The 21,895-nt window shown below is 35.2% G+C and overlaps 1 protein-coding gene and 1 pseudogene across 1 annotated transcript in view; both read left to right on the top strand.

The window, feature by feature from the left end:
- CNTNAP2 (contactin associated protein 2) overlaps nucleotides 1-21,895 on the top strand; it is a 2,968,630-nt gene that overhangs the window by 1,394,009 nt on the left and 1,552,726 nt on the right. The window lies entirely within an intron of this gene.
- On the top strand, nucleotides 8,674-9,585 carry LOC141492797 (small ribosomal subunit protein uS2 pseudogene; annotated as a pseudogene).

The following is a 21,895-nucleotide window of genomic DNA, read 5'->3' as shown; positions in this document are numbered from 1 at the left end:
GAATATATCAACCAGACTAATTAGAGTAGGAACCGTGCATTAAATCTTTATTTTATATCCTGAGAACACTGAAAATTGTTCTTGTGCAATTTTCCCCCATATAAGTAACATGCCTCAAATCTCAGCTTCTCTATATTTTTTCTCTACTTTCAGTTGTCTCTTCCTTCTCTTTATGATATGGGTTGGCATTAGTGATAGCTGGACAATCCCAGCTGACATGGGATCAGGAAGAGAAATAACAGTCTTTTTCCCCTAAGCAAATAGATTGAATATTTATTCAAAACCAATACTCTCTTCCTTTTGCTAAGTATAATAGAGACAACTGGGATAGGCATTTGGGGGAGGAGGGAGGGAGCAAGATACCTTTCTTGTTCCTCTACCCTAAATGGATTCTTTGTAATATTAGCCCCACCTTTTTACTCAATACCTTTCAGGATTTATGGAGTATTTCAGGACTAGCACATTTGGTATGAGGGCTTGTTGAACACTTTTTAGGACTGTTCATTCACTTTCAGCATTCCATCTTCCACATAGTTCTTCCCTGTATCTCCAAAAACTGTAGAGTTTACAGTGACCATATTCCAGAGAACCATGCTGGCCAATGGGATAAAGAAGCTTAAGGGTAACTAATAGTTCTTATACTTGTCAGTGAGCCAGGGAGGCATTTACCTTAATTTTCCCTAGTGGAATTGGATGAATGAGAACAATTTGTTCCAATATGCATGACAGCAATTGAAGCAGCTTCTATGAAATGCTTAGAGCTTGGTCAGTGATCAAAGGTCACTTACTATTGCCCAGGTTGTAACTAGTCACTTTGACCTTTGTCTTCCCTGGACTTGATGATTCTGGAAGAGAGAGAGTGAGGCTGGTGACTTTGTGCTACTATGCCTCACTTAAATCCAATTCAACCAGGAATTAAGACAACATCCATGATGTCATTTGCCCTCTTTGAAATGAAGGACAAACAATACACTTCCCAAATATTCACATTCCACCATTCTAACTGATCTACCCTATGGAAGATCTTTGTTTTCCAGATGATACATTTTTCTCTTTCTTGCCCCACTCTAAATCTCCATATATCTCACATTATATCTTGTTTTCTCAGGGTCCTTTCTTTGATAGAGCACACTCATTAACTAGTCAATTAATGAATAGCCCCTCTAATTAGCATAATGCCATAATGTAGTCAAACATTGTGGGGATTTGTATCACTTAGGAAGTGATGGTGATACTGATGCTGATAATAAGAAGTTTAGATAACAATGCAATAAATCCTGAGAAATACTCTCAGATTAGAACTGTTCTGTGTGCTCAGATTATACTTTATCTGAGCCCCATCCAAAAACTGAGTGAAGACTTCTTGCTGATGATGTTAGCTTTCATTACCAGAATCAAAAGCACATTCAAATTGGTACAAATTTGCAGGATTCCAAATAATTAGTGGCCAGTATGCTATGAACTCTCCCTGTGACCTTTTGATAAGCATAATAGAAATCAACCCAAAAAATATTAAGTACCCTTATGTGTCTTATTAGTGATTCATGGATAAAGAGCTAACTATTTCTGCACTTAAGGAGCTTCTGTTCTATCAGAGGAGACAAGTAAACACAAAGGAGTGATATAATTAAGTACTGGTACCTTCTGGTTTGGACCTCTTAAGGACATTGGCAGCCAGCAGCAACTAGACCGGTCCATTGGTATCCCCCAACTGGAGTTTGTATCAAATTGACAACTGAACCAAGAGGACATTTGCCATGATTCTCTGCAAAAGGTCTGAGAGTTACAAGAATTGTAAAAATGTTCTGCCTCTGTCTTTTAGTAATTCACGCATTAGGGGCACAGACATAACCACAAATTATTATCATTGCTGTTATTATTATCAATAATGATAATAGGTAGTAATATATGTATATATGTACAGATAAAGATATAAATGTGTATAATCTTTTTAATTCTATGACAATCTGAGGGAAATGCCATTTTCATTGTAATTTGGAATAAGAAGAAATTGAGTCAGAAAGATAATATATCATTTGTCCAAGTCCATTAGTTTCTGAGATAGAATTTTAATATGGATTCTTCCTGAATTCAAATCCAGAAAGACTTTTATCCCATAGAGCATATGGATTTCCAGGAAACACTTGGAAAAGTCAAACAGAAATCTCACATTTGACTCTACATGATATTTCAGCATATGATAAATGAGGATATTTGATCATCTATAATGGAATTCAATGAGCCATTACCCCATCAATGCATATCTCCATGAAAGACTGCAAATATTAACAAATACTATGTTAGCATGTAGTAAAATCAACACAGACCTGGGAGTAAAGAGAACTGGGTTCTAGAGTTTCCTCTGCCACTAACTCAACAAACTAGTTTGGTCAAGTTACTTAATGTCTCTTAACTCCAATTTCCTTATCTAAGATGAGGAAGTTAGGCTAAATGGTCTATGTCTCTTTCCATAATAATTATTGGTTATAATAACAAATTGAAAGGGTTCCATAGCTGACTGTGGCCTTGGGACAATGGAGTGGCAAAAGCAATAGGATTGTTTTTCAAGTTATTAGTCCTATCCAATCAACATTTAGATATTTTTTCACATCCCTACTTTGCTTACTACTTTGACTTCCATCACACTGGGTTGCAAAAATCTTCCAATGATATACTTGTCTTCTTCCTTTCTGTTTACTAATCTATTCTCACTACTGTGAGAATGACGAATAACTTTGCTTTTTTCAAAAACCTTCTTTGACTCATTATTTCTTAGGAGTTTAATTGAAATCTCTTTCATTTTAGACTCCCTGAACCCTGACTTCAACCTTCAACTCCTGATTTATTACATATTATTCTTCTTTACATTATCAATAAGCATTTATTAGTATTGCTTTGTATCAAACACATGATAAATATACGGTAAGCCTGAATTACTCCATCTTCCCTCTCTAATGATCTTATCTTGCTTTTTTTCCTGTGTTTTAACAGACCAGTTCCCCTTACCTTACTCTAAGCACCTCTACCTTTTGAAAGCATCCCATTTTGGAATAGAGAACAATGAGTTGGCCTTGGAGTCAGGAAGAACTGGATTCAAGTTCTCATGTCCTGCTCATGTGACTCAGCTTTAAAAAAAAAAAGAGGAATGGGCCTTAAGGACAGTAGTCACTTAGAATGTGCTAACCAGAATTTCCTCAGTGAAATTACAAATCCATTCCCTTTCCCTGTCCTTCACGGTCCACTTCATAAGCCATCTCTTCAAGAAGCATTCTTTTATTTCCTCAGTAATAAGTAATCTTTCCCCCATTAAATATATCACATCACCCTCAGAACATTTCCCTGATCAGCTGGTACACAAATCTGGAAGACAAATAAAGTGAGTAATCATACTGAAAGCAAAGAAATTTATTTGCATGCTTAGAATGTTTCCCCACTGGTAATAAATGCAGCTTTCTAGCCTCCATTTACATGGGTTTTTCTAGAATACATAGGCAATTATCAATATTCCATGATAGTTGAGTTTAAAAATTGGATATTCTTTATTAGTTAATTGGACTGGAATGTCCATAGCAGCAGTTTATATGCAACATTGTGAGGGCATGTGCAATATTCATTGCACCATTCGCATTAGGGTTTTGTATATTCTACCTATATCAGGATACTTAGGTAGTTCAATTAAGTTTTGCATATTCATTCAACAATAGAACGAGGCCATTCAATCCCATGGCACATTGCAACAGAAAGGCTGTTTTTCTCCATACCTGTGATAATATAGACCACAGCTCATTCATGACTATCCATCCAGTCAGACTATTATTCGTGCTCTCCTGTGTCTTAAGCCCTGGAATCCATTTAATGTGCTAGAAATGTTCTTCAATTCCTTGGCCTACTGTTTTTTCTATTCATACAGAAGAGTCTTTGAAATCCAAGAAACCAAAACTCTTCATAGATATTTAATATTTTTAATATTTAAAAATTTCTCTGACCTTAAAGACATACTAATTTGTCATTACTTATCGTTCGTGACCAATTATTTTTAGTATCTGCCTCGGTTTCTATTCAAGAAGCATAAAATGGAAGGTGAAGACTTAAGTGGACTATAAAACAAAAGAAAAGTTTAAAGAAGCGGAGTTAAATGAAGGAGTAAGTTAGAGGAAATCATATAAGGGAAAATTTTCAGGAGGTATTTTGGTAAGAATGAAAATTAACATTCTAGAAGGCTGTTGGAGTATATATTCCCCTTATAGCTCCCCTTACTCATATACACATTATTAAAATAATAATAATAGAATGTAGACCTGGAAAAGGGCATAGAAATCATCTAAATTATCATTTATTTAATTAATAATCAGATCATTAAATGTGTAAAACACAAGGCTAGCAAAATGAGAATGACCCAAGGGGATTAAAACATACATGAGAACTATTTAACAAAATGTATGGAAATTCAGTAAAACAAAGATAATCTTGGTATGCACTTTTCTAAGTCATATAACTAGTCCTTGTGTTTTTGAGTTTGACACCACTGATCTATATCATTCTACCTTTATTAAAGGTAAGAAAATTCTCAGTTATAATAAATAAAATATAAAACAGTTCAGCTAAAAATCAAATCCCTATTCCTTTACTGAAACACTGGAGTTCTTTGAATTATATCAAATATTATCTTTCTATTCTATTTTTCTATCTTTAATTCCTTTTCTTTCTTTTGTCCTATATTGTTATAGCATCTTTCTGTCCTAGCTTTCCCTTTTTCCTTAATTGGTTTTATTTCCTTTTTAATTCCCTAGAGTAACTTACAGGTCATAGAAGAGATAACAGCTTTATATAATTTATGTTCCCTGCATTGAAAGAGTTATTCCTTTGACTAAACTTTTAAATCATGAGAAATATTAGTTTCTGATTATTTTATTGTATACAGGCTCCAACTCTGTGTTCACCATTTGGGATTCTCCACAGCACAACTCCATTAGTGTAAATCTTTGAGTGTGCTCCAACTTTGTGTCTATGTATATACAGGCTATAACCTCGATTTCCAGCTAACTGCCTTCGGGACTCAAATCCCTCATCAGAACACAAGAAGAATTCCTGTGTTTAATGTGCTTATCTCTTGTGAGAAATTACTTCAGGGGCAGCTAGGTGGCACAGTGAATAGAGCACCGGCCCTGGAGTCAGAAGTACCTGAGTTCAAATCTGACCTCAGACACTTAATAATTACCTAGCTGTGTGGCCTTGGGCAAGCCACTTAACCCCCATTGCCTTGCAAAAAAAAACTAAAAAAAAAAAAAAAAAAAGAAATTCCTAAAAATAGGGACCCCAAGGGTGACAGATACACTGTTTGAAAATAGGGAAAAAGTCAGGTAAAATAGCATGAGGTGAAGCAAGTAAAAATGTCTTGTTTACAGTTAGAAAGGAAGGAAGAAAAAAGGGAAGGGGAAGGAAATGAAAGAAGGAAAAAAAGAAAGATGGAAGGAGAAGAGGGGGGAGGAAGGGGAGGAAAGGGAGGAAGAAACAAAGGAAGGAAGGAAGAAACAAAGAAAGAAAAAGAAGGAAAGAAAGAGAAAAAAACTTCTTTCTGGTAAATAGTAATAGTTATTTTAGAATAGCTATAGAGCTAGAAGGGATCTTAGAGGTTATCCACTCTAACTCTCTTATAGTTATGAAAACTGTGATCCCAGAGAGGAAAAATGGCTGGTTTAGAATTTCATGATAGCAAGGAGGAAGAAGAAATCCAATTGCTGGTCTTCTGACTCCAAATGCAGTGATTTTTTCCACTACTGTGTGTGACAGTGTGTTTAAGCGAGTGCAAACATTAGAGAGGCATGCAAAGCAGACAAACTTTACTTTTAGGGCTTATGTATGAGCCATGTGACAGAAGAAAAATAGCAACAGATTGGAAAAACTTAGCCTTGAATTCCTTTTTGCTACTAAGTAATATCCAGAAAGTTTCCTTCTTCACAATTTCTCATCTGTAAAATGAGGGAATTATATTGGAATATATATGTAATATACATGTACAGTGGGAGGGGAATATCAGTGCATTTTTTGGTTTACATGATATACTAATATAGCCTTTGTTTTATGGTAAATAATATATGATGTATTTATCTATAATAACATTAAAATAATTATATGATATAATAATGAATAATGATATATTAATAATATGATATGAAATAAAATAATAATTATTCACTGGGAACTGGTAATATCAATAATATTTTATATGCTATGTTCAAAAAAGTCTTGCTATCATTTTAAATTGTTATGAAGGCTTTAATTTTACTCCTAAAATAATTTGAAATTTTATTTAAATTTCTTTTATGTTGATTTTTTAAATTAATTTTGAATTATAATTTTTAATTTTAGTTTTACTAAGACAAAGCAATCTGTCATTTTTGTGTTGATGTGAAAGTTACTGAATGGCATTCTCAGACCTATGAATGGGTAGAGTAGTCCTCTTCATCAGCCCTCTCAGTCATATGTTCTTTCTCTATTAGACTTTTTATTATAGGGTTATGTTCACACTTTTGTTTATGCATTAAAACTTCTTGCTTTGACTACTCTGACTAGAATTAAAATGCAATGATTTCAGCCATTCAACAATGTCAGGTGAAAGTTTATACAAAGTTTAAAAGCTGATTAAACCAGGCATGGTGCAAGATTTTTTGACTATGCTGAAAAATAGTATTTCAAAATATTAAATATGTAGCCTTTAAAATTTGTTGTAAATTTATAATAGCATTTATACTTCCAAAATTATTGAAGCTAAATGCTCCACTAAGATTTTTGTTTTTTCATATGCTGTATTTTGCTACCATAGACAAGTTTCAGGAAACTTTCAAAAACTTTCTATTCTAGAGCCATATTAGTCAGCTACAAAGTGGAGGGAATTTATTCACTAGGAATTTGTATTACCAATAAAATTATCAGTCTAGTTCAAAAATTATATTTATATATATGTATATATATACATATTCACTTCTATGCACACATGCCCATTTATATATGTACCTATCTGTATGTTAAGAGCAAGCAACATGTCTTAAATCTTTTGTTAAGTTAGAGAGATATCTATCCCAAACATGTAAAGATTTCCCCTGGTGAAGTGGGCATATGAGAATAATTTGTTTCAAAAGTCATGAAGTGACTGAAGTAGGCACTATAGCAGTTTAGACCAGGTATCAAAGACTACCAGGACATTCTGAACTCTTGGCTGTTGTCCTTCTACTCAACTTTAATCCCACAGAGTTCTCTGACCTGTGGTCCAGCCAACACTGCTTGGCTATTCTCTCTCTCTCTCTCTCTCTCTCTCTCTCTCTCTTTCCCTGTCCTTCCTATGTGTTGTATGTAACTTCTTTTAATAATTTTTTCTTTTTATTTCTACTGTACTTAAATAACTCAGAGAGAGAGAATGAGGCTGATAATATGACACAACTCTGCCTCACTTAAGTCCAATTTGCACACTAGTCAAGATGTGACTCATATTGTCATTAGTCCTTTTTGAAAATGAAGGACAAAGAACAACAAAAAGCTGTATGCACCCACATACATAGTCCATCCCATTTAATTTATTAGTAAGCTAAACCAAAGAAAGCTGGAGAATCAAACCTAATTTTACAGAGCTAATAAGTAATAGCCCAGCTAAAACCTGATCCCAGGTTTCTTGATTCAGTTCAACATTTTTCCAGTTGCACCATGCTGAATGTGGTTGTGAAAATAAGATATTGCCTCTTCATAGTAGGAATTATGGTAATAAAGGAAAGCTAAGAAATAATGTGTATGCAATGTTGATTTGATTCTTAATCATATAATAATTAAGTAGATTGACATAAAATAGAAATTGTGATAAAACATTAATATTCTATTTCTCTAACTCTTTATTCATTTATTATATTGATTTTTGCACATGTGGATGGGCTAGGTAATATTCCTGGGTCAAAATTTATTTTAACCTTCATTCAAGGTGTTAATATTTTCTCTTTTTAGATCATTTAAAATTTTTTCTTCTTGATTTTCTATAGACTGTATGCTGCATATACAAGGTCTATGCCTTTTACATATCAGGTCAGTTATATGCTGTTATTTAATTTATTTACTCTTCCCTCCCCACCCCTCTCCTGAGCGCCCCTCCCCTTCTTCCCATTATAATTTATCCAGTGGCAGTAAAGAAATAGAGGAATATTTTGTTAAAGGGCAATAATGCAGAATAGCTTGAAATGAGAAAGTACTGTTTGATTATTCCTTTTATGAAGGCAGTTTAAAAATTATGGTTTTCATTTAAATGATTGAGTATTGTGGCTGAAGATAATATTTTAGCTTGTCTCTTGGATGCTTAAAATGAGATCAAGGTTATTTTGTGAGGTAAGAAACTTTTCCACCTTCTCAGTCTCATGCTAGTTGAACCATTTTGTTAGGCTATGGTATACCTCCCTTACTTAAGTTATACATGATACATGTAATAAAAAATCTATTTTTGTCTAGGCCATTTATATTCATAGTTCAATACACTTATTATAAAATCACTGTTTTGCATAGTATTAAGGAGAATGAAGGCAGTTCTGTGATACATACTGATTTAAAGAAAACCAAGCCTTTCTGCGCTGCCCAGAAGAGGGGTCCATATGGCGTTGTTCACAGTTTCCGTTGTAACTTTCAAGGAAAACTTTAACAATGTCCGGAGCCCTGGATGTCTTACAGATGAAGGAGGAGGATGTCCTCAAATTCCCCGCTGCAGGCACCCATTTGGGTGGCACCAATTTGGACTTCAGATGGAACAGTATATCTACAAAAGGAAGAGTGACGGCATCTATATCATTAATTTGAAGAGAACTTGGGAAAAGCTTCTGCTGGCAGCTCGTGCCATTGTTGCCATTGAAAATTCAGCTGATGTTAGTGTCATCTCATCCAGGAACACTGGCCAGAGAGCTGTTCTGAAATTTGCTGCTGCCACTGGCACCACACCTATTGCTGGATGCTTCACCCTGGGCACCTTCACTAACCAGATCCAGGCAGCTTTCAGGGAGCCTCGCCTCTTGGTGGTCACTGATCCTCGTGCAGATCATCAGCCTTTGACTGAAGCATCATATGTTAACCTTCCAACCATTGCACTGTGCAACACAGACGCCCCACTTAGCTATGTGGACATTGCCATTCCATGTAACAACAAGGGAGCTCACTCAGTGGGTCTGATGTGGTGGATACTGGCCCGAGAAGTCCTGTGGATGTGTGGTACCATCTCCCGTGAGCACCCATGGGAGGTCATGCCTGATCTTTACTTCTACAGAGATCCAGAGGAGATTGAAAAGGAAGAGCAGGCTGCAGCTGAGAAGGCAGTGACAAAGGAGGAATTTCAGGGTGAATGGACTGCACCTGCCCCAGAATTCACTGCTGCTCAGCCAGAGGTGGCTGATCGGTCTGAGGGCGTCCAGGTGCCATCTGTGCCCATTCAGCAGTTCCCTACTGAAGATTGGAGTGCTCAGCCGGCTACTGAGGACTGGTCTGCAGCTCCTACTGCTCAGGCCACTGAATGGGTAGGAACTACCACAGAGTGGTCCTAAGTTTTACCCAGATGCTCTAATAGTGTTGGACAAATGCAGATGGAAAATAAACATTGGTTTCTTAACAAAAAAAAAAAAAGAAAGAAAACCAAGCTTTAGTTCATGACATTTGTTAATTGTAGGCTTTAATCTCAACTATCATAGTTCATAAAAATGTTAAAAAAATGGATTTGAGAATGTGCCCAGGCCAAATTGCCATTTCTGTCTTCTTTAGAAATGTTCCCTTGTGTTTTTTAAAGAGTTCACAGATTTCTCTAAATTACATTGCTTTGACGAAGCATCTTCAGAGAGAATCCTGTTGTATTCTTCCTTTTGCTTGAAAGACTGAAAATGCTATATGATTTTCTCAACACTTGGAAATAATGAATAACCTTATGATCTCTTCAGCACAAGGAGTCTAATCTCTCATCAGTATTACATTGCAATGGAAGAGAGTATATTAAGACAGTGACAGTGGATTTTATTCTAACAATATTAGATTTTGCAATCAGGGAAGGCTTACATGTCAGATTGGCCTTTGTCACCATTTCCACATTGCCCTTGAAGTATAATTATTGGATGTCAGAATCATTGAATACTTGTTATGCATTCTCTCTCTGCATTAAACCTTTATTTTACTTGACTGGTAGCATAAGAGGTCAATAAGTGCTATTAGGTTGATGACTCTAAATGGACATGAAGGAATAACTTCAAGGAAACTGTTATCGACCAGAGGATGTGAGGTTGAGTCATTTTTCACCCTTCCACCCATAACCATGTCTGCCTATTCATGTCTCCGTGATCACTCATTATTTTCATTGTTTCACCATTCCACTCTTTTTACTCACCTTCTACCACAGGGATATGGACCCTAGAGTGAGGCTATCATATAATCATAGCTAGGCACTCTCAACAACTGATTGGGCAAACTTTCCTCACTTGTATCCCCTACCTTGTTGTTACTCAACTTTCAGTCTCCCTATCAACAGAGCAGTGGGTCAGTTTGCCCTTGACCCAGGATAGTAAGCCTAGTTCCCTATGTCCCACAGTTTTTCATCTTTCAGTGAAAAAAGAGAAAATATACAGATTGTAATTATACTTCCATTCCCTTCAAACCTACTTACAATATCTTGAAACACAAATAAACAATTAATAAACCCTTTTAATTTATTCATTCATCATTCTAATCTCACAGGATTTCCTACTTTTCATAAGCTTTAACTCTGCATTCAAGTGAAACTTTTGTCTTCATAGTTATCATTTCTATCTGTAAGTGTAATCCTTACCTTGATCTGTCTTCATTATTTGACATTTTAACTCCCTTTTGTACTGGACATTACTCCTCCTCTTCTTCTTACTCCTTCCTTTCCCACCTCTTTCTTCTCTTCCTCCTCCTTCTTTGCCTTCTCTTTCCTTCCTCCTCTTCCTCATTATCATCACCGTCCTCCTCCTCCTTCTCTTCCTTGTGTTTGTTTTCTTCTTATTCCTTCTCCTCCTTCTCTGTGTTTGATTATTTTATCTCATTCTTCATTGCTAGATCTTCATCATTGAATGACATCACTTGAGATTATACACGCAGATTTGTCTGGGCCACATCCCCCTCTCTCACTGAATACTCTCTATCATAGCAAACTTCCTCAGGTCCCATGGGTTTGACTCTCAAACCTAATCCTTGCTCTAAACCTCAGTCCTGCATTACCCTCCTACTGAACCTTTCCAACTTGGTGGCCATAGACATCTCAAACTGAACATGACCAAAACAAAATTCTATATCCAGCCTCTCAGACCCATCTTTCTTATGAATTTCTTAATTCTAAACTTCTGTGCTTATAATCAACCAAACTTACAACATTGATATTATTCATGATGCCTCACTTTATTTCATTCCACATATTCACCACAAATATCATTGTTTCTACTTCCAGTGTCTTTCCAATAATTTCTCCTTTTAGTCACCACTTTGTTTTAGTACTTCGTCACCTCTTGCCTAGATTATTACCATAGCTTCCTAATGATTCTCCCTACCTCGGTTCTTCTCTAGTCCATCTTGTGAATGGCTATACCAGTTATTTTCTTAAACTATGTGTTAGATTATGCCACTTCTGTAATGAACCTGTTCTGGTGAATCACTGCCACAGAAGAATCTTATATTATTCTATAGGAGAGAGGAAGATTATCCAATTCTAAATCTGCTTAAATGCTTCACATGTTTCACAATCTCTTTGAACAACTTAATAATCTTTTTTTTCACAAATAAAGAATGTGTGTAATTATATTCATTGAAAGGAAAATTTGTATTGTTTCAAAGTTTACTGAGCTATATTGAAATTACTATAAAGGAATCTCTAAAGTATATTTATATTAAATCAAATGATAAAATATAAATATTAATAGTGGGGAAAAGTTTATTTCCCTGAAAGTATCAAAGTTTCACAACTTCTTATGGCTGTCACATTTTAGGAAAGGATATTAATCAGTTCTGTACACTTTTTAAGCATATAAAGTAATGAGAATGGTGAGGTGTTTCAAATCATGTTATATAAAGTTAGATTGGGGAAATGGTATATATTGAAAAGTAGACTTGGGGGATGAGATAATAGTTATCTTCAAGTATCCAAAAGAGAACAGTTAACAATAGCACCTAGCATATGGTAGATGTGAACTGAATACTAAGAAATTCTAGGGAGCTGACCAACTGACTTTATTATAAGAGTGATTTGAGTTATCCTGTTCAATTTTTGATGACAGATTGGTGAATAGAAGTTTTAAATGAGCAGAATTCATACTGGTATCAAGACTGACTACATAATTAATAAAGATGTTCACAATGGAGATTTTTTTAAGGCACTGTGTTCTCTGAAACCAAGAATCATTTTTAAATTCCAATATTTTTGATTATGATATTGTGTGAAGCACAGGCTATCACTGCTTTTGAAGATTTAAAGTTGCACATATTACAAATGCTAGGTAGATCCTGTGGATTTGAATCAGATACAGATCAGCTATGGTATATTATCAACAAAGAACTTGAAAGGACCCTTATAAAAATATTATCAATGAAATGTATATTAAGAAAAGGGGGCAACATATAATACGGTAGTGAAAATTAAGCAAAGGTGAGCCCATTTGCTTTAGTGGTATACATGAAATGTTATGACATAAAAATTGAAATATATCTAGTTATGGAAAAAAATCTTTATCTTTACCAATACCTTTACCAAGAAAACACAATGAACAATATGGTTTATGTAGTAATGAAGTTGGACATAGCTTAACTGAACAATAAAAAATGTTGGGTTAAAGATTACAAAGTATTTTACATATATAAGCTAATTCTTAATTGATATTTTATTCTTCCAAATACATGTTATAAGAAAATTTCCAACATTCATCCAAATGCATATGTATATTTTTAAGTAACAAAATTTTCTTCCACCACCCCTTCCCACTACCCTCCCTCAGTGGCAATAATCAAGTTAATATTGTACATATACATTTGTATTAAACATGTTTACAGATAAATCATTTTCGGTATGAAGAATTAGATTAAGGGAAATACATGCATAAGCGATAATTTTTTAAAAAGTGAATGTAGTGTTCATCAGATTTTGAAGGGATTTTTTGTTTGTTTTTTGGATGGATATAGCATTATCCATAGCCAGTCTAATAGGTTTTTCCTAGCTCTCTGAACTACTGAGAAGAGTTGAAAACACAAAGGTTGATCAACTCAAAATGTTGTTGTTAATATGTACATTATTCTCTTGCTTCTCCTCCCTCTGCTCAGCATCAGATCCTGTGATTCATTCGATGTTTCTCTAGAGTTTGATCATTTATAGTTTCTTAGAGAACAATAGTATTCCATAATATTCATATACTACAACTTGTTTAGCCATTGCCCAATTGATAGAGATCCCCTCAATTTCCAATTCTTTGCCACTCTAAAAAATTGTTCTGAATATTTTGGAATATTTTTCTCATTTTTGTGATTTCTTCTGGATATATAGACCTAGAATTGGAAATGCTGTATCAAAGGATATGATCAGTTTTATTGCTCTTTGTATATAGTTCCATATTGTTCTCCATAATGGTTGGTTTACAATTCCACCAGCAATGCATTCATGTCCCAATCCTCTCCAACACTGATCATTTTCCCTTTTTTGTCCTCTTAGCCAATCTGATAGGTGTGTGGTGATACCTCATAGTTATTTTAATTTGCATTTCTCTAATCAATAATAATTTGGAGCATTTTTATATGATTAAATATAACTAATTTCTGCATTTGAAAACTGTCTATTCATGTTTTGACATTATATAATTTTGCTTCACAAAAATTCTGTATTAGTAGTGCTATATAAATATTATTTTCATGTTATAAAGAGAAAGAAATTGAGACTTAAATAGATTACATGATTTTTCCAAGTTCACAAAGCTAATAGTAACTATTAGATGTGATACCTAATCTTCCTGAGTATTTTCCAATATTCTGTTTCCTAATTAAGGTTGCCAAAAGACTTCAATATATTAGGTGAAGAATTGTCATAAGGAAATATCTGAGTCTTGAACAGTGATAGGATATCTCAGGTTGGGTTATCTACATTATATTTCTCATAAATACATATCTGCAGAACTATAGACAAAATCTAGATTAGAATCCTTTTAATCATTTTTAGGGAAAATGATAGCCCCCCTTTTTTTAGGGTTTTTTTTTTGGCAAGGCAAATGGGGTTAAGTGGCTTGCCCAAGGTTACACAGCTAGATAACTATTAAGTGTCTGAGCCTGGATTTGAAGTCAGGTACTCCAGACTCCAGGGCAGGTGCTCTATCCACTGCGCCACCTAGCCACCCCAGATAGCCCTTATTTAGAAGAAGGAAAAAACTAATGGAACTCTTTATAGGTTTTCTTGGAGGTTTTTTTCTGGAAAATGTTTATGTTACCCTTGATAAGAAGTAGACATAATTCAATATATCTTTAATTATTTAAATTGATCTTTCAAATTCAAAAGTTCTCCCCAGTTCAAGGACTTGATATCCCTCTTAAATCCTTTCTTTGTCTATTTTGATTTCTCCTGCTCCACTTCACAGATTCATCTAATTTGACAGTCAACAAGAATTTAGAAGCCCCTATAATGGTACACTTTATTGTTTTAAAACTTCCTATATCACATACCTAATAATTGCTCATCTAACCCGGGGCAGGGAAACTCCAGTCCATATGCCATAGTAGTCTGGACTTGGCAAGATAATGGGCTCGAAATATAATACATTTAGGAAATTTTTAGGAATGGATTAATTAGTTGTCTGACCAAATATAGCCTGTGAATGATGTTATAAATATCTAAATGACCCTTAAGAAAAAAAGTTTCCCTACCCATAAGTTGATTTTAACCTCTCCTATTTGAACTTTAATAAAAGATAAACTGCTACCTCTCGCTCCATTTTCACATACCTCAAATTATTAGCAAACTTTTCCTAATCACAAACCTAAATCTGATTTGCTTATATATATATATATATATGCTTATATATATATTATAAATGGTCCCATATATTAATCCTATGGGACCATTTATAATATATATAATCTCCCTCTTTTATGCTTAAGACTGCTACCACATCTGCCCCATGCCTCTTTTTTTTCTAGTTCTATTAAAAACCTGTTTGCTCTTGTCTTAGATGCAGCCTTACTGTCTGTCTCCTTCTGATCAGAGTAGACAGCTGAATTCTGACCAGTATAGATTTTAGTAAAATGATAATCTCCATTAATCTGGTTATTGTACCTCTGAAAAATCTATGGTATAGATATTGATCCTATTACTCTATTAATTCTCATATTGAGGTTGTTCTCCACTAAAATCTTCAAATTCTTCCATACATACCTTACCCTATCCTTTTTTTTTACTTTTTTTCTTTTAATTTTTTTCACTTTATCTATTTATGGTATTGGAGTTAAGTGACTTGCCTAAGGTCATATAACTAGGTAATGATTAAGTGTCTGAGGCTGGATTTGAACTCAGGTCCTATTGAATCCAGTGCCAGTGCTCTATCCATAGCACCATCTAGCTGCCCCTTACCCAATACTTGTGAAGTTCTTTGTTTTTTAGCATTTTTCAAGGCAATGGGGTTAAGCAGTTTGCCCAAGGCCACATGGCTAGGTAATTATTAAGTGACTGAGGTCCGATTTGAACCCAGGTACTCCTGACTCCAAGGCCGGTACTCTATTCACTGTGCCACCTAGCTGCCCCCATGAAGTTCTTTTTAATCTTGTGTAGAACTGAACATTTATCTCTAGTAAATATATTCTTTTGATTCAGTCTATCTTTGTAACCTACTATGATTCTTTTTTGAATCCCTGAATCTGCCATACAATTTGTTTGCTGGACGTTCCAGTTCCATATCACATGTAAATTTAACAAGTATATATTATGTAGCATCATTATATGCTTTTCTAAGGCTTCACTGGGAATATTTAATTGTATAAGATAAGGAAAAGATAACTAGAGTTCTCTACTTCCTTGAGGCAATCCTTCCTGCCTCCCTCCTCAATTGTGGGGAAAATAGTTCCTACCCAGGAAAGTTTTTTGATGAGAAATAATTTAGTATGCTATATTAATTTAGTGGGGGGAGGAAATGAAGTTCAGACTAGTTATACTTTTAAAACTTGAATAATTTGAAATATAGTCATTGAATAAACCACTTGACTATTTTTTGAGTTTTTGTTCTGAAAATTTTATAGAGGCAGAGCCCTGGAACTTCTGACATTTTTTATAATTTTTGCTCTATAAAAATAATATATTATTTTAAAGAAAAGATGTATCACCAATCTATCGCTAGCTCATATTGCACTTCAGTGTAGATTAGCGCTAAGGGAAATTCTGTTAAAATTATAATCTAATGAAAAACAATCATAATTATAAAGCAATCCTCTGGTAAATTAATAAGAGAAAAGAATAAAATGAAAGCTGATTAATTTCCTTAATAATATACTCATCAATATCATTCCCATATCATATATATGCATATATGTATGAACGGGGCACATACAAGAGTATACTTTTTTCCATTTTGCTGGATACCATTTTAATTGATAATTTATGAAAAGTCTCATGAGCATTTCAAGTAGCACACTTTAATTAACTGCCTTACGATGGATCCATATTCAGATTTCTTCTCTCTCTTAAGACTAGATGTTAAGCAGAAGACTTGAGGCTCTAGCCACTGTAATTTTATTTGAAGAGCTTGCCTAGCAGATGTTATATCTCTGCTTCCTACTATATTTTAAATACTTGCATTTTTCAATATTCATTAAACCAATCTTTCCTTCATGTCCCTAATAACAGAAACATCTGTTTCTTCTTGTTCAATCAAAGCAACTACCTCAAGAGTCCTACTTTTAAAATAATACCATTAAGAAAAAAGTCTAGATAGAATATGCTTCATTAACATTCCAAATTTGCATATGAAACAAGTTTTACTAACAATTATAAGTGAAGGAAATAAGAGAAAAAAATATTCAAAAAGCAAGTAATTTCATTTTCCCTTGGATGATAAAACCCAGAGTGAGAGGGAAAAACATTATTATAGTATGACTTCAAAGACATTGATGTTAGTTTTCTTAAATGTAAATCATTAATTTTTATCTGCAGCTTATTCTTGTCTATGTTCTACCATATAAAAGAGGACTTTTAAATCCAATTCAAATAATCTATGTGAGTAAAAAACAGCCTTATGAAGTATGATTATATAGCAATAACATTGTTTTTAAAATTATAGTCATTTTATAACCAAATGAGTGTTGCTTTTTGTTAACTTTTAAAATGTCACCTATAATAAGTCTTATCCTTCCATATTGCCATGTCTCAAAACTCCTTTGGAATTCCTTTTAGGTAATTGTTTCAAGAGCTTGTAATGTATTTTTTGTATACCCTTAAGGAGGATAAAATTCTGGCTTTTGAAAGTCAGCATGATTTTTGGAAATAACCTAGTCATTCTCAACCACTTATGATGAAAATATGAATGAACAATCTGGGTGAGAATATAGTCATTTCAATATGATGTTACTGCAAATAAATGACACTGATTTTCTTATGTGCCTGTCACCTTGGAACTGATCATTCCCAACAGGTCTTATAAGAAGAGCCCTATATCTATACTCATTTTGTGATATCCAGATCAACTCTCTTCACTTTCAGTATCTCTCCAGAGCAGGGGACTCAACTTAATTCTTTGGACCTTCTTTCCATAATAGTCTAACTCCAAAAATAAGACTCTCTGGATCTCCTTTCTGTTGGATGTGGCACCCTCTTTTGAGAAAGTTACCCTGCTGCAGCAGACTCTTGTTGAGGGGCATCAGTGTAGGAAGAAATCTTTCCCATCCCTTACTTTTATTGAGCAGTTCTAGAAAATATTTCTAAGAGCTACCTGTATTGACTGTTTACAGATTGCCATGCTATTGGTTAACCCTCCAAAAATCCCATCCAAAAATTGATTATATATGTAATCTATGTGCACAAATTCAAGATGATACGTGTGTTCAAATTTACATAATTCAAAATTATTATTATGTAAATTATAATTTGTTCTAGTCCAGTGAAAATCATGAGAATTCCACTAATGGGACCACTTCATATGATTCATTTAATGGTAATAAAATAGGTAGGGTTCAGGCAGTTACTACTCCTAAAAGAGTAGTGACAAAAGGTAAGTATGTTTATACTTTAATACCTTAATTTTTCACTTTTATCTAGCCCTAAATTCCTGTGATTTTACCAAGTAGATTGAGGGTTCCTGGATCTATTTCCCACATACATGAGTACTGAAGAACTGACTCAATAAACATTATATGTCTACTCAAATCAGGCACTGTGCAAAGTACTGAGGATACAAAAAGAGGCAAATGATAGTTTCTATCCTCAAAGAGTTCATGATCTAGTTGGTAAGACAATAAGCAAACAAATCTGTATAAAAAGCAATAATAAAAATTGGAAATAATTTTTCAAAGCACTCAAATCAATAGAGAATGGCAAAAGTTTCCTATAGAAACTTGTTGGGACTTGAAGGAATTCAAGGAAGTTAGTAGGGGAAATTGGGAAAGGGAGAACACTATAGAAATACGGGACAGCCAAAGAAAATACCTGGAACAGAGAGATGGAATGATTAGAAGAACAATCAGGAGGTCAATGTCATTGTACCTAAAATTTCAAGATGAGGAGTGGTTGATTCTTGTCCATTATTGAAGAAAACCCAAATGGCATCACTATGTTAGAGACAATTACAGTGTGTACAACTGTGGCTGATCAAATCAATGTGAGCTCCAAATGTTCTACCATCGATCAGACACAAATAGTCCATGTGAACTTACATGTGTCACACCTACTTTGAGCTGTTTCAATTCTTCCTTTCTCATAGAGCACAGCACCCTCTATCATGAGGACACACCATGCTGGGTGGTCCTATGCCAAAGTCTATTATGCTGAGCAATCAATTCCAAAATTCTAAAGAGAGACCTTCAAAGTATCCCTGATTCACTTTTACTGACCCCACTGTGAGTGCTTGGCCTCCATGAGTTCTCCACAAAATAATCTTTTTGACAAGTTGGTATTCAATCAATATGGCCAGTCCATTGCAGTTGAACTCTGTAGTAGTGTTTGAATTCATGGCAGGTTAGCTTAAGAAAGGACCTCAGTGTCTGGTATCTTCTCCTACCAGGTGATCTTCAGAATCTTCCTAAAACAAAATTTCATAGGAATAGAGCGAGGAAGTCAGCACAACAGCTCTGTTGACTTCTAATTTGGTGGTCAGTCTAATACCTCTTCTTTCTCATGATTTCATTCATGTGGCAAAGTAACTGGTGCTGATTCTATTCCAGCTGAGATTTACAAGGTGGGAATTCATTGCTCATCCAAAAGGTGAATTTGAAATTTTCCAGGTTATATGGTATGAGAAAGTTATCCCCAAGGATTTCAAGGATGCTTCCATTATCCATCTTTATAATGATAAAGGGAATATATCACCCTATAAAAATCAGAGGGGTGTTTCTCTCCTAATCATTGCTGGCAAGGTTCTAGCTAGAGTCTTTCTTAATAGACTGATCCTTCACCTGGAGAGCCATTGTAACTTCTGAGCTAGCTCTGACAATGCATGTGTCAACCTCTATCAACCTGTACATCCCTGAAAAGTGCATTGCAAGGGTAAGTGAAATTATCCACAGAATTCAAAACTTCTCCCTTTGCTATAACCATTGGTTCCATATGGTGCTGAGTGATGGAGCACCTGTGTTTTCTTATTGTTATTTGTTAGACCAAACAGCACAAGCAGCAGAGAATTGATCCATACTCTATTGCATCTCAGCTTCAGAGACTGCATTGATACACAGTCATCTGTAAACAGAAGATCATGCACCAACACTCCATCCACTTTGGACTTGGATTGTTGCCTTTTCAAGTTGAATAATTTTACTATCAGTGCTGTAGTTGACCTTGATATCCTGTTCATCCTCAGTGAAGCAGTTTTGATAACAACCCTGAAAAATATCATGCTAAAAAGGATGGGAGCAGGGACACATCCTTGTTTCCTTCCATTGGTGCCTGGAAATCTCTAGAGCATATTCCAGAAACGGGACAAGCTTGCCGTCATGTAACAGAGGTATAATACCGATGAATTTCTCCGAACAATCGGACTTTAACATAATCTTCCATAAATTCTCATGACTGATAGCATCAAAGGCCTTGATCAGATATGCAAGTATTGTATTTGGACTTCTATTCCACATTCTGCACTTTTCCTGCAGTTTTTGGGCAGCAAATAATATATGGACTGTTTCTCAACCCTTTCTGAAGCCACACTGGCTCTCAGGGAGGTGACATCTTCCAGGTCATCCTGTTAAGGAGGACTATAGCAAAAATCTTGTCAGTAATGACTAAAGAGAAATATACCTATGATTGTCACAGGGTAGTCTATTCCTTTTATCTTTCTAAAGATGGGTATAGGAGGCATCCTTGAAATTCTAGGGGATAGCCTCCTCAGGCCATATAATTTAATGGATGCAAAATGAACTCCCCCCAACCTTGTAGATCTCAGCTGGAGCAGAATCAGCCCAGGTACTCTGCCACTTGAAAGAAGCCTAATAGCATTCAAAATCTCTTCTTCAGTTGGAACTGCATCCAGGAAGTTTATTGCATTTAAGTAGATGAAAGACAGTGGTTGTGCTGAGAAAGTCATGAGATGCACAAATCTTCAATAGTAAGCAACCATTGCTGTTCCTGTTTCTAATCTATTTCTTCTAAGAACTCCCTGCCATGTCTGGAAGTCTGAGTATTAAAATCTCTAGCATTAAAGTCTCCCAGAATAGTATACTTGTCCTCTTTGGTACATGATGAAGGATCTCTAGGGCTTCAGAAATGTTTTCTATGATATCATCAGGGTTTGTCATTGTGGGAACAAAGGCACTAATGATGGTGGTTTCCTGTGGCAATTGCATTTTTCTGAACCTGTCATTCACTCCTTTTGGTAGTTATTCAAACTTGTGGAATTAGATTAGTTTTAATTGCAAAACCTACCCTGGATTAGTTTTGATTGCACTCTCCTTCACTGTGGCCACTCCAGAAAAAGGTGGATCCAGTCCCAACTTCATTAAGTTAGCTTTTGTTTGCCAGCCTTGTTTCACTCAGGGCTGCTTATTGGATGGGATGCCTACTGAATTCTCTTGAAACAAGAGTCATTCTTCTACCATATCTTTTAGATCTTGTGTTATCTGTGAGTATACACATTTTCTACACACCTCTGATGAGCAGAATATTTTTTGATGAAATTTTTTGAAATTTGTTTGTGTTTTGACTATAGGCTGGGATCCCCACCTGTCACCATAATCAGGCTAGGGTTGAGTAAGTAGATCATTTTAGGACAACTTTTCTATCCATTTCCTCACTCCAGGAGGTGAGAAATCCATCTTTGAAAGGCTGCTCAGTCATCCAAGGGACTGCTGAATTCTCCTGCTGCTTCCAGTGAGATGACCCTATGACCTGGGCTGCCTGTGAGCATGGTTGTGACTACAGGTCCCAGGGTATCTGCACCTGCAACTTCATCACTTGCCTGTTGCCACAGGACTTTGAGATAGAAATGGTCCAATAGTGTGGGTGATGTCTTTTGACTCATGCATAAATTGGATTTAAGTAAGGCAGGATTGCACTGTCACTGGCCTAACTCTCTTCCAAGGTCATCATAGTCCAGTGGCAAAACAAAGTCAAGACAACTGATGACTAGAATTTATGGATGATCCTGACTTCCTCAATGTCTAACCAAGCTCTAAGTGCTTCACAGTGCCTCCTTCAGCTGCCTTCATGGCTATTGGAAAGAATTGT

Source organism: Macrotis lagotis, chromosome 7 (assembly GCF_037893015.1).
Source record: "Macrotis lagotis isolate mMagLag1 chromosome 7, bilby.v1.9.chrom.fasta, whole genome shotgun sequence".
In the NCBI taxonomy this organism is placed as follows: domain Eukaryota; kingdom Metazoa; phylum Chordata; class Mammalia; order Peramelemorphia; family Peramelidae; genus Macrotis; species Macrotis lagotis.
Note: the sequence above shows the minus strand (reverse complement) of the source record. Positions and strands in the feature narration are given on the sequence as shown.